The 8,390-nt window shown below is 35.1% G+C and overlaps 1 pseudogene; it reads left to right on the top strand.

Annotated features, from left to right (window-relative positions):
• Positions 1-6,926: 6,926 nt before the first annotated feature.
• Positions 6,927-7,902, top strand: LOC109674738 (olfactory receptor 51V1-like; annotated as a pseudogene).
• The last annotated feature ends 488 nt before the right edge of the window (positions 7,903-8,390 follow it).

An 8,390-nucleotide genomic window follows, 5' to 3' on the forward strand; every position in this document is an offset into this window, starting at 1 on the left:
GAAAGGTGTAGTATTTTTACTGACAGGAGTAAAGTCACATGAAAATTCTTGGAATCTTTATTTATCTACAAGTAAAACTTTAGTGTCAAGTGATTAAGATCAGAGTTTTTAAAAGCATGATTTGAAAATAATATGCTTACAAAAATACTTGGTATCTTGGGAATACTGAATAAATATGCTATTAATATTACTGTTGCTATTATTTCTTAAACCTCCTTGCAAACTTTTTACTAGTTTATTAAATGTAACTTGGAGTACTATAAAATATTTAATAATGTCACAACATGTCTTTTATACTTTTCTATATCCATCTCCTGATGCTGTTAGAATTTCTGTGCTCTAGCCTGGCCATGTCTTTGTTCAGTATTTGCTATCCCTGTCAATGGTGATGACGATCCTGTACCTGGGGGTGGTATTGTAGCTGTTGACAACAAAATAGAACAAGCAATGGATCTTGTTGAAAGCCATTCCATGTATACAGTAAGAGAAGTGGAAGTTCTAAAGGAATACATAAAAAAATTAGTTGAAAGAATCTCTTTATTTGAACAAGAAACTGCACTGTTAAAATCTCTTTCCAACAGTGATCAATTATCCCAACTCCTAGCCCGACAGGCCAACCCTCATAGCACTTCTCAATAGCAAACAGTGGCAGCACAGCCTCCTCAATCAATGCACCCTCCACAGCAGCCAAATGTCTCCTCAGTATAAAGCTGTTTTATATCTCAGTAAAAAAAACTGAAAACAATCTTTCCTTGTGTGCCACTGGTGCTTTTATCACTTTAAACAAAAACAAGTAGCCATTCTTTGGTTGTGGTTTTGGCCTTTTCAGTACTAGAAAATCATTCTACAAGAGATTTTCCTCTCTCTGAGATGTGCTGCATCACAGTTGGTGTCTAGTCCTATACCATTAGTACGCAAGAAGAATGACAGAAAGAAGGGGTTTACAGAGAAAAGCAAGGTCTGCATTGTCCTGGGGGTGCCTGAGTGGGGTCTTGAAGAGTTTTGGTGTATCACCCATGTTTCCTGTTGCCTATAGATTTACCTTGAGACTTTCTCTCACATTATAATTAATAGCTCATCTAAAAAGCTACTTTTCTTTCAGTATCAGTAACATTTACCTACTTAAGTTTTCATTTATTTGTGTTTTATTTCTTATAGGGCTGCTATTTTCATAATGTACAAGAATAACATCACAGAACTTTAAAAATGTTTTTGAATAATAATAAGTGTCAGTAAAGGAATTGAAGACAGGATTGCATTTAATAGATACAATGATTAAACAAAAGAATCCTGGCATATTTTAACACCAGTGTCAATTTACCTCTGGTATTTATTTTCAGTATTAAACACCCAGCTTGAAAGTAAATTTTGTATAGTGAAAGTATGAAGAGCATAGTTCAACTGTACAGGTAGTTACCAGTTATTGTGATATAATATATTACTGATCTATTTTGATGAGGAAAATTTTGTTCATTTGTTTCTACTTTCTAATAGAGAAATTGCCATGATTTTTCTGCTTTTCAACATTTCATATGACTTTTTTGGGGAGATAGGGATAAAAAGCTGTAAAATTGGTTTGTAACCAAAGGAAAAAAACCTGTGTAATGGAGTTTTGGTTTTTTTTTTTTAATAATGCACATTCTTTATGTATTTTATTTAGTGTTTTCTCAGTCACAATTTTCTTTGCTGTCTAGCATTATCTGCATGAACTATAATCTCTGAACCACTTTTATACTTCATGTTCTTATCAGCACTCTTATTGTAATATGTGCTAGTCTGTGAACAATGTCAAATAAAAAAGAATGAACAGGTCGGGTGGTGAACCTGAGCTAGTGTACAGTACGCTAGTTGTACAAGAACAAAAATGAAGTGAGCCATCTTTTGTTCAATTGAAATGGTGTTTTGAATTTTGTGTGCAAAAAACATTTTGTTGCATTGCAGATTTTAATGTACTTAATAAATGCAACATACAGATTAAGTGCAGTGTATACTAAGTTTTTAAATTAAAATGTACATTTTATAAATATGCTTTCAAGAAAAAATGTCATTTTGTGTATACTAACACTTTAAGTGTATGTCAGAAATTGATATATAGATTATATTTTTACACATTTTCTGAAATTAAACTTCAGTTGTTAGAAAAAAAACAAGTTCTGTGCTCTAATGACCCTGCCACCAAATACTTGTTTATGAGTCAGCTCGTGACACAAATAGTGACAATGCTTGGTGCTGTGAAACTGCTGTTGACATTCCTTCTTTGTGACCTCATGAGAGACTTACTGTGTAATGAATACAATAAGTTAAGAATTAATAAATCAATTGAAGCCTGGGGCATTGGAACCTGGCTGATTTTTTTCTTTATACATTGATTTTTCTCAGTTATTTTGTTATTGCAATAGAAAGTTCATTAACACAGAAAATAAGGTTTGCATTATTGATGCAAATTTCTCAGTGAATAGAACTTGGGTATTACATCTATAATTATTACTCTAACTATAAACATGACTTGAAAATCATAAATGGTTATTTATAGAATACATTCTCATTATTCATTATAACAGTGGTATCTAAGGTAACATAAACACTTCATGAGTTGTGGTTACTTGGGAAAATACAGATTTATTTTCCTAGAAGACTGATCACAATACTTTTCTCAATTAAAATGCTACTTGTGTCACCTAGAGTCATTTACCAATATACTTGTTAACAAACTGGTTTTATCAGTAGAGAAATCATTTTCATGCATGAAACACTTTCTTGTATTGCACTTAGTGGTTTTTTCCCCTATAAGCCTTGATCTGAAGCTTTGTGTTGCCTAAGTTTAACTTTTTGTTTGTTTGTTTTGTATTCTCTTTTCCTGTTTTTGGTAGTACTGGGGTTTGAACTCAGAGCCTCATTCTTGCTAGGCAGGTGCTCTACTACATGAGTCACTCCACCAGCTCATGTTCCCTTTTGAAACAGCTTGTGTAATCGAGGAAAGATTTCCTTTCCTTGCTTAATATTGTGTCTTTCAGCCTCACAACAGTGCTATCTGTAGGCAAATGTAGGCCCCAAGTTGACCAAGCAGAGAGGAGTGAGGACTGATCTGGCCAAGAGATTCTTTACTGCCGGGTGGGAGAGAGAGCCAAGAGAGGGAGAGAGAAGGGCAGGGGCTTAAATACCCACCAGTGAGACTCGGCATGATCTGATTGGTTAGGATCTTATGGTTCATGCTGATTGGAGGTTGGGGCAGAAGGGGAATTCAAGCTAGACTTGAGGCAGGACTGTGACAGTGGGAAACAGAGGCTTAAGGGTGTAGTAAGAACTGAAACCTATCTGTGCCATTATTGCCAACACTATCCACTATACTGTTTCAACCAATTTTTATCTCATAAGCCCATCAATTGTCTTTTCTATAGGTTCATCAAGCATGATAGTTGTCACTTTAGTGCTTTACAAAAATTCTGTACATACAGTTATCTGTATATACTGTACATACTATATCTGGAGACATGGTATTATTGATTTATTAGCATTGAATCACATCCAATAGCACTCCAACTCATGCTTCTATGGAGCTTATGAAATGTAGGTATGTGGAAAAGCACATTAGTACTGTCTCATGTTTAGAAACACTTCAACATTACAGTTGGGGGCTATTTTGATGACAAATTACTTAAAAATATGCCTCCATAATACTTTAAAGTATGACGCTAAATGGCTACAAAGAAAATACCATTTTATTGTATGAGAGCTGAAATAAGAAAGTAGAATAGGATCTCCTTCAACCCCAGTTATGTTCATTATTTGATTTAACATTTTGCTTCTCTGTTCATGTCCACCAATGATCATGTAATTGCAGTGTTTTTTTGGAGTTACAGATAAATCTTAGGAAGTTGATTAATTTAAAACTTGTGAAAAATGATATTTGACGTTTCAATTCCAATTTAAGTCTTTCAATTCCATAGATTTAAATACATGGATTTCATTCTAGTGTCTCCTTGTACTACTCTGTAACTTTTGTCTCCAAAGATGATAACCCTAGCTACCATTAACTTTAGCATTTTTACTGACTTTACCATTATTATTCTTTGGAAATAATCTTTTGTTTCATATTGTGTTCTATCCAGAACAGACCCGCCTTGCATCATACCTTACTCTACTTGGGTTCTATCATCTAAGCTTTCCTTATCTTTTCCACAATAGAGTTCTTCCCTCTACTCTCTCTGATTCTTACACTTCACATTGAAATAGACAACATGTAGAACACTATTCTTATTCCACTTGTGCTCTTACTACATATGCCAGGCTACTCCAAACATGTTTGACTTAATAAACCTGTTCAATTTCAGACTTTATGGGAAATGCTCTACTCACTCCATTGGGGTTCTGTCTCTCCGGGTTGAAAGCTATCCCTCCATTCTCACAGTAGAATCCCTCCCCACTCATTGTACTGAAGATTTTGTATCATGGCTGGGCTGTTCCTGCATGTGGACTCCTCCCTCTATTCATTTAGGTTACTGTGTTCTGATCCTATACTGATCCTTCTTCCCAACACTTTCTTTTCTGTCTCAGTCTCTCTCTGTCTCTTCCTCATTTTCTATCTCTGTCTTTCTACAAAAATTATACTCACTATGATCAGCCTAAAAGAGTGGTTTATAGTGGAAAAATTGAAAAGTTGATCAGAGGGTACATTATCAGGGATAACCATCAATTATGAAATAGTCATGATTATAAGGGTATCAGTTCTCAAGGAGATATAACAACCTGAAACATGTATGGACCTGACAGTGGAGCTTCAGAATAGAAGAAACAAACCCAAACTAAAATGAAACTTAGAAATCTACATGTGCAGTTGAAGACTTCCACACTTCTCTATCAATAATACAAAGAGGGAGGGAAGATGTGCTTTACGTGAATGAACAGAGACATCCCTGAGAGTGGCGAAAATAAGTTCAGACCTCCCTGAACTACTGAATTAAGCAAACTACAAGACCAAAGAACAGGAAAGACAACTAAGAAGGAGTAAGATGATCTTCGAATGATGAGAAATGGAATGGTGGACAAAAGAAAGCATTCCTACTTGAAAGAAAAAAATACCAAAAGGAGGGACCTGGATATCATGAGAATTTCGGGGATGTGCAGAGAGCATTTAACTATGCAGCAAAGTACTGACTGACAAGTGTATGTGAATAAAATTCTTAGGGATGGGATGATATCACCCTAGAATGTTATGGGTAACTGTAACTAATACTCAAAGAGTATGCATAAAACTTATTACTATATATCAGAATGGACAACCTTAACATTCAAAGAGTATTTTGTAGACCATTCATATGAGTATTGCCTGGGCAATTTTTCACTTTAAGTTCTTCCAGAATAACTCTGGAGAGTGTATGTAGGAACACAAAGTCATCTACTTAGTATTACCAAAGTGAACTTCACAATATCTGACATGCAAACAAAAGATTTAGTAGCCATGTTATGATGCAATGAGTATGACATTTAAGGAAGAGAAAATTTGATTCCAGTGTAGAATTGATAGTGGTGATAGATATAGTCAATAAGAATACTAATTCTTGATCTAAGAATAAGAATATTAAAATAGATATTATAATGGTGTTTCTCTATCCCAGTGCTTATGTAAAGACCTAAAAGCTATAGGAAGACCTAATTTGTTCTTATAGAGATTAAAATATCTTAGATGAAATGTACACCAAATATAATAAAAAGCTGGTTAGATATGAAGAAAATATCACTCACTGGAGATATACAACCATACAAATCACATTTGTAGTCTTCTATGAACGTTCATGTGTATTCCAAAATCCTATAGTTAATCTTAAAAGAGCTAATAAATTGTAGACTTTTTTTATTCTTAGAACCTCATGTCATATCTTTTATCACTTAGTACAATAGAAATGCAGAAAGTATTTAGTAGTGAAAATAGATCTACATAAAGTAAGGTCCATACAGGTTGTCTTTCTGACTCTTGCATTGTTGGAAGAATGTGGTATGCTTACATGACAAATGATGTTTTATGTATATAAATAGATAACATAGCCATAGATAAATAAATATAGGAAATATCTTTACATACAACTTCCTAGTTTAAAATTCATTCAAATTGTGATATTAAGAAAAGTCAGAAATTACAAACAGGAAGAAGAGTTTCTCATAATAGGGAGGAAAAATAATGTACAATTCACATACAAATGTAATTCAGAGAGGGCTAAACAAAGTGTAATGTGGAGAGAGCTTAAATTCCACATAGTTTCAATTGGCTAAATTTTATGATCTGCAAGTTAGATTACTTCATCCACTTAATGTCCTTATAGATCACATGATTGTAGGAGGTGAAAAGAAGCATTACATTTGTTTGGCTTTTCTTATCATATTTCACATTCATTAAAGTGATGACAGTCATGGCAGCACTGTTCACTGTGATCATGCATTATGTTCCTTTAGGATTCAACAGAAGCTCCCAGAAGTCCAGCCTGAAATCTTAAATCCCTTGTGTCCATTAGCAGTACTGATTCTGCATAAAACTCCCTGGCTCTCGGGCAACCATCATCATCTGCATTGGAAGTGCCATTTCTATACAACAGAAAAAGGTATCAGTCAGCATTTCACCATCATTATGTGCATGGGAATTGTAATATATTTTACTTTCTTCACTAAAGTAGATAGACACTACTAAAAATTAGGACATCACAAACATATGCAATTTATAATACCTTTCTAAAAAAAATTGCAATCTTCTTTTAGTGTCTGGTTTCTCCTCTCTCTCTTTCTCTTTCTCTCTCTCTTTTTTCCTCTCTCTCTCTCTGCCTCGTTTTTGAGACAGGGTCTTGTTATTTAGACCAGGCTGGCTTGAAACTTCTGAGCCACCTGCATCAACTTCCCTAATGCAGGAATTATAGATGTTTGCCACAATACCTGGTTCAATGTCAGCTTACTCTGTCTCAAACTCCAATATTTCATATTTGCTCTCACTGATTTACCTAGCTTAGAAGTTTACTGTCTCTGGATCTCCATACCTCTCTCCTTCATCTATGACATGGTGTTCTTGGGAAACTGCATGGTTCTCCATGTAATCAGGACAGAGCCAGCCCACACCGGCCCATGTTCTACTTCCTGACCATGTTGGCTGTCACTGACCTGTGCATGGGGCTATCCACTGTACACACAGTGTTGGGCATCCTGTGGGGTTTCATTGAAGATATCAGGCTTGATGCCTGCATAGCTCAGTCCTATTTTATTCATGGTCTGTCCTTCATGGTAGTCCTCTATCCTCTCCATTGACTTTGACCACTACATTGCCATTTGCAACCCACTACGCTATTCCTCCATCTTAACAAATGACAAAATCATGAAAATTGGGGTGACAATCTTATGTAGGAGTTCTTTGCTCATTGCTCCTGTCATCATCTGGCTGAAGTTCTTAGATTACTGCCATCCTCATTTCCTCTCTCACTCTTTCTGCCTGCACCAAGACTTGATTCGAATGGCCTGTTCAGACATTCGCTTCAACAACATCTACGCTCTGGTTCTAGTGATCTGCACACTCTTATTGGATGCGGTGCTCATACTTACATCCTATACCATGATCTTGCACACAGTTTTAGTCATTGCATCCCGGGAGGAGAGAATCAAATCCTTGCAGACTTGTGTGTCTCACATCTGTGCTGTTTCTGTTTTCTACATCCCAATCATTGGTCTGACCATGGTTCATCACTTTGGGAAACACCTCTCACCACTGGTTCATGTCCTCATGGGCAACATCTACATCCTTCTCCCTCCCACTTGATGAATCTCATTATTTGGAGTATCAAAACCCAACAGATACATGTGAGAATCCAGAGATTGTTCTACTTGAGTAGAACTTATGTAAGTCCTGAGATTTATTATGAATATATTTAAAAGTCAACAAGTGAAGTTAGCAAGAATAAGAGTCAGTAAATACTTAAAATTACATTTTCTAAGTTTTTCTTTAGTGATGTTTATCTATTACAAATAGTTTTCTTTCCCTTTTCCCACAGCCATGATAAATAAATCAGTGAAACTCACATGTATATTATTGTGATAAGTTTTATAAATCAGAGTATGTTAATGTAGTTTATTGAGAGCTATATTAATGATGAAGCTAATTTACTAGTAAAAACAGTACCTTATCATGACCAGTAAACTGAGAGTATTTCAGTATCCACCCATTATGAAAGGTTGAGTTTTTGTGATGAAAGTCTTGTAGGTAATTATTAAAAGATCAGCCTTTTATTCCAGTTTTATTACTCGGAGCAAAGTGTTTATTGAGTCATAGTCCCTGGCACCCAGTTTATCCACATTATCACATAATAGAGTTATCATCATAGTGAGTTTAGACTATTTATTCATTTTAAATGTCACGAAAC

This window comes from Castor canadensis, chromosome 1 (assembly GCF_047511655.1).
Source record: "Castor canadensis chromosome 1, mCasCan1.hap1v2, whole genome shotgun sequence".
Taxonomy (NCBI): domain Eukaryota; kingdom Metazoa; phylum Chordata; class Mammalia; order Rodentia; family Castoridae; genus Castor; species Castor canadensis.